At 40.7% G+C, this 9214-nt stretch overlaps 1 long non-coding RNA gene across 13 annotated transcripts in view; it reads right to left on the reverse strand.

Moving 5' to 3' along the window:
• The window catches only part of LOC105605611 (uncharacterized), a 75325-nt gene extending 67149 nt beyond the window's left edge, over nt 1-8176 (reverse strand). For 6 of the 13 annotated variants that reach the window (XR_009598814.1, XR_009598809.1, XR_009598813.1 and 3 more), the window contains exons 1-3: nt 7943-8176; nt 4178-4293; nt 592-1820 (exon numbers count right to left, since the gene is read on the reverse strand). This is a non-coding gene — a long non-coding RNA (uncharacterized LOC105605611). The remainder of the gene's footprint in view (nt 1-591; nt 1821-4177; nt 4294-7942) is intronic. The other 7 variants (XR_009598811.1, XR_006058365.2, XR_009598807.1 and 4 more) reach the window with 3 other exon arrangements.
• Nucleotides 8177-9214: the final 1038 nt, after the last annotated feature.

The following is a 9214-nucleotide window of genomic DNA, read 5'->3' on the forward strand; positions in this document are numbered from 1 at the left end:
CAACTCCACTTAGATGTCTGACTGGCATCTCAAATTCAACACATCCTCAATTTAACTTCTTTTACACTCCCAACCCTGTTTTTCCCACAGTCTTTACCACTGCAGTTAGCGGTAACTCCATCATTTCGGCTACTCAGGATGAAAACCTTGGCATTGTCTCAAACAGAAACACTGTGTTATGTCACTCCAGAGAGCACCAGCCACATTTTAGGCAATGCTATTGGTGTTATGCAACATGGTGACTCTGTTTTCCTTGATTCCTCTTTCACATCCCACATGTGATCTGTCAGCAAATCCAACTTCAAGATGCACCTTCAAATTCAACAACTTATCCCAAATTTCACTGATACCAGTCTGGCCCAAGCTTATCTTCTTAGATATAATGTATTATACAGAAAACAATAGTAATCCTTTTAAAACGTGCCAGATCACACCATTCCCACTCAAAATTCCCCAATGCTTCCCATCTCATTTATAGTAAAAATCAAAGTTCTTACAATGGCCTATTAGACCTTGCATTGTCTTTCCCCTTTAGCGCTCATCCCCATCTAACATTGTATCTATCTGTCTTACATATTATCTGTTACCCACCTGAGTCCACATCATGAGTTCCATGAGGTCAGAGACTCGGTAGGTTTTGTTCACAGATGAAGCTCAGCATCTGCAATACTTGACAGAAAGTACATGATTAATATATATCTGTAGATGAAATAAATGGCTGGGGAGAGAGAAATCTTTACACATGGGCCAGAATCATACCAAAACCCAATATGACAAGTGAATGGCATTTGGGCCAACTGGTGCTGGAATCAAATCAAGTCCCAAGTCGCAAGTTCCTACTTCCTATTGTTTGTATTCCCACTGCTTCAATATTTTGCCTGATGAAGTCTCCTTTCTTTTGCCTCTAAAGAAAAAGAAATTGACCTAGATATAGTAAGGAGCTCCCCCTGGTGGAAGTAGTTCCATCAACACCATGGCAAAGAAAATCATAGAAAACAGGCTTCAAGTTACAAAGGAGATTGCTGGGGACAAAGGAAATTACTAGTATTTCACAGGAAAAGTCCTCACTAGAAACAAGAGAAATTAAAGATTAGATTCTAAGTACACTGGGGAACTTATCAACTTACCTCACTGTTGAACCTCTTTTGTACCTGATGATGAGAAAGAAAATTATTCATTTAAAGTTGAACAACCTAAGTACCTTCCCTCAAGGAATTTAAAATCAGGTAGAGGATAGAAGTCATGAATATGAACAAGTACAGGGACTTCCCTGGCAGGGGAACTAAGATCCCACATGCCGTGGCATGGCCCAAAACAAAGCCAAATAAGTACAAAGCAAAGGGTATGATTGTAAAACAGTGAATGGAGTCTAAATAAAACAAATAAACCAAGAGCAATGAGAATCCCTTGGACAGCAAGATCAATTCAGTCAATCCTAAAGGAAATCAACCCTGAATATTCACTGGAAGGACTGATGCTCAAGCTGAAGCTCTAATATTTTGGCCACCTGATGTGAAGAGCTGACTCACTGGAAAAGACCCTGATGCTGGGGAAGATTGAGGGCAGGAGAAGGGGGTGACAGAGGATGAAATGGTTGGATGGCATCACCGATTCAAAGGACATGAACTTGGGCAAACTCCAGGAGATGGTGATGGACAGGGAGGCCTGGCATGCTGCAGTCCATGGGGTCACAAAGAGCTGGACACGACTTAGCAACTGAACAATAACAAGATTTATAACTTACCTCAGAAAAAGAAGGATTACTTTGGGCTGAGAAAATCCAGGAAGACAGCTTGGAGTGGGTGGTTCTTGAACTGAGCCTTGAAAAATAGACAAAATTTTGAGTGTATTCCAGGTAAAGACCTAAATGTAGAGAAAGGCGCATCACAAGGAAACCCAAACTAACCAATGGGGCTCTGTAAAGGTCACAGTTTGAGTGAGAACACAGAATTCAAACCCTTTCATGAAAAAAGCAGAGAGAGGGTTTCCCTGGTGGCTTGGTGGTAAAGAATCCGCCTGCCAATGGAGAAGACACGAGATCAATCCGTGGTCCAGGAAGATCCTACACGCCATAGACCAGCTAAGCCTGTGCGCCACAACTACTGAGTCTGGGCTCTAGAGCCCAGGAGCCGTGACTAGTGAAGCCTGCGTGCCCTAGAGCCCAAGCACTAGGCTCTAGGGCCTAGTGCCACTGTCTCCTGACTGATTCCCCACTTATACTCTGGCTCCCCTATAAGCCACACTGCAGATTGTAGTCAGATCACCTACAGCTATTTGGGGGTGTGGTAAATGACTCCCATTTCACTTTCACCTTTTCATTTTGAAACTACAGAAAACAAAAAACAGTTGCAAAATAGCCCAAAGAATCCTCACATATCTTTCACCCAGATTCTCCAAATGTTAACATCTGCCATAATCACAAAATAATACTATTAATATAAATCAAGAAATTAACATTCATACAACACAATTATCAAATCAATAGACTGTATTCAGTTTCCTCCAATTGCCCCAACAATGTCCTTTTTCTGGTCTAGGATCATACCTGTCTCTTTCAGCTCCTTTAATCTGGCATAGTTCCCTAGTCTTTTTGTTTGTTTGTTTTTTGGTGTTTCATTACCACGATATTTTTGAAAAATACAGGCTGTTTCAATTTTGGGTTTCTCTGATGGTTCATCATGACTCAATTTAGACAATTTGTTTTGGCAAGAATACTATAGATGTGACACTGTGTCCTTTTCAGTGCATCCTCTCAAGAGGCACATGATATCAGTTTGTTCCATAACTATTAATCTTAAGTGATCATTTGGTTAAGGTGGTGTCTGCCAGGTTTCTCCACAGTGAAGTTACTAGGTTGCCCTTTCTAATGAATAAGCATTTTGTGGGGAGTACCTAAAAAATTAACAGTACAACTGCCATATGGCCCAGGAATTCACTTCTGAGTATTTATATGAAGAAAACAAAAACACTAATTTAAAAAGATATACGCACCCCAATTTTCACTGCAGCCCTATTTATTAAAACAAAAGCCAAGAAATGGAAGCAAGCTAAAGGGTTCTTTGATACATGAATGGCTAAAGAAGATATGGTATACACACACACACACACACGATGGAGTATTACTCAGCCATAAAAGTTCTCCCATTTGCAGCAATGTGGATGAGCCTGGAGAATATTATGCTAAATGAAATAAGTCAGACAGAGAAAGACAAATTCTGTAAGCTCTCATTCATACGTAGAATCTTAAAAAACAAACAAAATGAAAACAGACTCACAGATACAGAAAACAAATGGGTAGCTACCAGAGGGGAGGAGGGTGGTGGGAGTAAAATAGATGAAGGGAATAAAGAGGTGCAAACCTCCAGTTATAAAATAAATAAGTCATATGAATGTAATACACAGTATAAGGAATATGGTTCATAATACATAATAACTGCATGGGAACAGATGGTTACTAGACTTAACCATGGCGATGATTTCATAAGGCATGCAAATATCAAATCACTATATAGTACAACTGAAATTAACATAATATTTCATGTCAACTATATTTCAATTTGAAAAAAAAAGAAATCCAATCTAATGAGTAATCTAGAGTCATCTGAAGCTGGGAATACTGACACATGCTAATAAAGCTTAGAAGAGAATGAAGTTTATAAATTAGAACATCAATTTATTAATTTAACTGCAAGATGAGCATTCTCTCCTCCACAGGCTCACCTACTAAGACAGTTTTCTTGTGAGCCTAGAACAGGGATCCATAAACTTGTTCTTTTTCAAAGGGCCAGATGGTAATTTTTTTTATTTTGTGGGTCATATACTTATCTCTGTCACAACTACTCAATTCTAGCATGGCGAGGCAAAAGCAGTGATAGACAATATGTAAAGTGTTGCAGTAAGACTTTATTTACAAAAATAGCTGTCAGGGCCTATGGATCCTTGGCCTAGAATAAAAGGAGTAGGAGTTACATGATTCAGATGCTTGATCATATCCAGCTTCAGTATCCTGATGCGTCCATCACTGGAGGAGATAAACCTGTATCCACTATCAGATTAGGCATGGTGCTTAGCTGAACATAGTCAACACTGGCCTTGCTGGGCCTTCTTTTTTAATGCCAGCCATTCTACAGAATCCCACCCCATTTTAAAGCCCAGGTTATAAGAAAGTTCTACTTACCAGGAGGGAAATGCCAGGAGCCTCTGTTTATATTCTACAGCCATTTCACAGAGAAAGACTTGACCCTTTGTTAGCTTCTAGGGAGAAGAGCATCCTCCATTCTTACTTGTGTTTCCCTAGGAAAAAAAAAATGACAGATTTGGCAATACTAATACTTAAAGGAGCACTAGCAGGTAAGCGGAGAAGGCAATGGCACCCCACTCCAGTATTCTTGCCTGGAAAATCCCATGGACGGAGGAGCCTGGTAGGCTGCAGTCCATGGGGTCTCGAAGAGTCAGACACGACTGAGCGACTTCACTTTCACTTTTCACTTTCGTGCATTGAAGAAGGAAATGGCAACCCACTCCAGTGTTCTTGCCTGGAGAATCCCAGGGACGGCGGAGCCTGGTGGGCTGCCATCTATGGGGTCGCACACAGTTGGACACGACTGAAGCAACTTAGCAGCAGCAGCAGCAGCAGTAGGTAAGCACCATGAAGAGAGATTATGTTTTAAATTAGAAAGAATGTTTTATTTTTACAAAAGCAGTATGTATTTGTTCATTGTGGAAAATTAGAAAATAAAAAGATTAGAAACAAGAACAGACTTGTGGACACAGTGGGGGAAGGAGAAGGTGGGATGAATTGAGACAGTAGCATTGAAACATATATATTACCATAAGTAAAACAGATAGCCAGTGGGTATTTGCTATATGATGCCGGAAGCTCAAACTGGTGCTGAGTGGGTGGGGTGGGGAGGGAGGTGGGCGGGAGGTTCAGGAAGGAGGGGACATATGTATACCTGTGGCTGATTCATATTGCTATATGGCAGAAACCAATACAATATTGTAAACAATTATCTTCCAATTAAAAACAAATAAATTTAAATTAAAAATAACAAACTTTCTATCACCCAGAAATTGTCACTATTAACAGCTAAGAATATATCCTTTCAGATCTTTTTCTAAGTATATATAATATATATATGTATTTTCTACCAAAATGACATAACACATGCACACAATGCTTTGTAACTCTATAACTGCTTTTTCTCAATTGTCAACCTCTACCATTCCATGTTAAGAAGCTTCCACTGCAGTGAACCTAAGATCCCACATGCCATGAGGCATAATCAAAACACTTTAAAAAAAAAAGTTTTCATCTCATCTAAGACCCATCCATACTTATATCTGCCTACTTTCCCCCAAAATTCCCTATAAAGCTAGTTTATTCAAATTAAAGATTCAATCTCAGATCACACATTGCAACCTAAATCTCCTTTCATTTAGATTAGTATCCTTCTTCAGGACAAGAACATTGCTTCCTGCTGTATCCTCAATAACTCTAACAGTTCTTAGAACACAGTAGTATCTCAAATATTTGCATAACTAAATCATTTATAAAAATTTAGGGGATGGGGGTTTTCACCCTAGAGCTTATCTCATCCACCCATCACCCTTTATCTCTATTTTTTTAAATCTCTATTTTATAGTGAATAAAAATCAAGTCCAGAGAAGTAAAGTGACTTCCCAAGGTCACCCAACAAGTACATGCAACTGCTTTCTATGTCTGTTTATTCCACTAAACCAGGAGTTGGCAAACTTTTTCTGTGAAGGTCAGATAGTAAATATTTTAGGCTATATGGGCCAAGAAGCAAAATCAGGAATATTATGTAGGTACTTATATAACAACAGAAAAAAATGAATTTCCATAATTGTTTATTGATAAAACCCAAAATATAATAATAATTGATTACATGGTTTTGTAATATGGTCTACTAATGAAAAAAATGGAATTGAAGAATTACACTTTGTTTCATTATGGTTGAGCTTGGGATGAACAGATATACGCTACTATATATCAAATAGATAAACAACAAGGACTTATTGTACAATGCAGGGAACTATATCCAATATCTTGTATGTATTCAATACCTACAATGGAAAAGAATCTGAAAACATATGTATATAACTGAATCACTTTGTTGTACACCTGAAACTAACACAATATTGTAAACCAACTATATTTCAATTTTAAAAAATTAATCCTTTCCTCCATCCTCTCCCCAGCCTACATTAGGTTTCTTCTGCTCCCCACAGCACCCCGTGCTCAACTCCTTCAGAGCATTTAACACACTGTAACTATAATTATCTGTTTCTCTACCTGTCTCCCTGAAGGAACTATATATTAGCTCCTTGCAAAAAGTGACCATGTATTATTCATTTCAGCTCCTTCATTAAAATATTAAAACAGGTATTCATTAAAGTGAAGTGAAACTAGCTAAACCAACTACCACTCAGTCTAGTCAAATTAACAGCACAATGAGATACTGACAATAAGACAAAACAAGTGTTGGTGAGGATGTGGAGAAATTTGAACCTTCATACATTTACCAATGGGAATATTAAATGGCAGCCACTTTAGAAAAGTCTGGAAATTTCTAAAGAAGTTAAACATGCAGTTATCTTATGATCCAGAAATACCACTCCTAGACCAGGGAACAAGTGAACATGGTCCTTGCCCTCTCTAGAGGAGAGACAGAAAATGAACCCAAGCTTACTCCGCAGTGTGTTAAGTGTTATAATAAGGGTTTGCTAAGGGTGATATGGCAGCACCGGAGCAGAGCAGTGAAATCAAAAGAACTGAAAACATATGTCGTCATATGTGTTCACAATAGGATTATTCATGATAACCAAAAAGTGGCAATAAATGTCCTCCAGCCAATAGACGGGTAACAAATGTGGTATATCCATACCATGGAATACTATTCAGCTATAAAAAGCAATGAGGTACTGATATATGTTACAACATGGATGAACCTGAAAAACATTATGTTAAGTGAAACAAGTCATTCACAAAAGACTACATATTGTATGAGTCCATTCACATGAACAGTTCAGAAAAAGCAACTACAGAGACAGAAGACAGTTTACATGGCCGCTCAGGACTGGAGGTAGGAGGAGAGATCAACTACAAATAGTCTTTTGTGAATTTAGGGGGTGGGGTGGGGTGATAAAAATGCTCTAAAACTGGACTGTAGTGACAATTACTAAAGTTTACTAAAAACAAGTGTACACTCAAAATGAGTGAATTTAATGGTATGCAAAATATAAGGCTCTCATACCATTAATCTATTACATTATTTCATTTTTATCTAAATTAACTTTTGTCCTCCATGGCAAGACCTGGTAAGAATTGTGGCGAATGAAATTTCGGATGCATTTTTGTCGACTGGGGCTTTGGGTTGTGCTGACAGAAACAGCAAAGTCAGTATCTCTGAATACTGCACGATGAGGTGTAGAATCCATTTCTGACTGGGTGATCCCAGTGCGTACTCTGGACAATCCGTGGCCTGCCAGTTTAAGTGTGAGTGTGCCTAGGCCCCTACTCCAAGCAATAAACTGTAGTCAGGTAACAAGTTCATTTCTTGCAACTCTCAAGCCCTGTTCATAAATGGTGAATTGTTCTATTCTAACATATCTGTTAAAATGTTAATGATTTTTCTTTGTTTGTTTGGGGGTTTTCTAGCAATTTGGTTGATGCTTACAGGGCCAGGAAGTCCTTCGAGAACAGCTGAAAGATACAAACTCCACTCCCCCAGGCCCGCCTCCTGGGATACTCCAGAGGAGAGCACACCCCTCCGAGGGCAAAAGGATGGAAGGGCACCTCTCCGATCTAAGGGAAAGGTTGGAACCAAGTCCCTCCTTTGCATTACGGGATGGCAAAAACTGCCACAAAGTCAGGGCGAGGTGTCTCCTCCCAGGGCCTCCTGGTACCCGGGAAACTCACGCTGCCGCTCCTCAGGGTGGTCAGGAGGTTACAGCGCCCCGACTTCAGTCGTTTTCACCGCTGCAGTTCCACTGTGTGGCCCGTGTACAGCGAAAGGAGAAGGTGATGGAAGAAGAAAAGCAGCTTGAGTAGGCTTGCAGCCCTCCCGGGTCCAAGCTACGGTCCCCCACACCCGAACGCGCGGCTCCCGGACCACTTGGCCGCCGCCCCTCCTAGCACGTCCGATTGGGTCCTAGCGCCCCCTGGTAGCCGGAAACCAGAAAAACCGGCGCAGCAGGTCCCAGATGGTCGGAGCATGCGCGGGAGGGGGTGGGGTGGCTTCCGGTCTGCAGAGCGGCCAAATCCCAGGCGGGGCTCTCCGACCCCAGGGTAAAGCCTCGATCTCGAAGGGAGCTGATGGTGCTGCTGTTGCTTAGTTGCTCAGTCGTGTCCAACTCTTTGTGACTCCATGGACTGTAGCCTGCCAGGCTCCTCTGTTATATGGGGATTCTTCCCATGGCAGTAATACTGGAGTGGGTTGCCATGCCCTCCTCCAGGGGATCTTCACAATCCAGGGATCAACCCCAGGTCTGCCGCATTGCAGGTGGATTCTTTACCATCTGGGCCACCAGGAATCCCAAGGGAAGGTGACCCAGATCCAAAGTGGAGCAGAAGGAGGCTGCTTCCATCACTTCCTTAGTAATTCCCAAAGGGAAAAGGACCCCCAAAGAGGACAGAATAGCCAAATAATCCTGAACCTGGATCCCTTCAGAAAAAAAAAAAAAAGAATAGAATAAGGCAGCTTTGTTGAAGTTGTGTTTTCTTGATGTTCTGAAAAAATGAATTAGTGCCAGCTTCACAAGGTGTTTGTGAGAATTAAATAATCCACCTAAATGGCTTAGCAAACTGTTAAAGCTAGCTATTTAATTAGTATCTCAGGGCTTAGCAAACACCTAATAAGAAGAGTAGGTGTCATCTTTCTCTGGGATTCAGGGGAACAGAAGGATCTTGACACTACAAAATAAATGCATACCTAAGATGAATTGTTCGTAAAATGTTTTATGTATGAGAATTAAAACAGTCCATCCCCACACTCAGCCTGGACACTAAGAAACTAAACCACACAGTATTAGCTACATAAATGTGACTTTGTTAGTCCACTGTCTTCACTGACATTATCTTTCCAGGAAGTTCCTCCCATCAGGAAGCTTCCACAAGCCTCCTAGCCTTATACACCAGAGGGTAGACAGAATGAAAACCACAGTCACAGAAAACTAACCAAACTGATCACAT

The sequence above is a fragment of the Ovis aries genome, chromosome X, assembly GCF_016772045.2.
Source record: "Ovis aries strain OAR_USU_Benz2616 breed Rambouillet chromosome X, ARS-UI_Ramb_v3.0, whole genome shotgun sequence".
In the NCBI taxonomy this organism is placed as follows: Eukaryota; Metazoa; Chordata; class Mammalia; order Artiodactyla; family Bovidae; genus Ovis; species Ovis aries.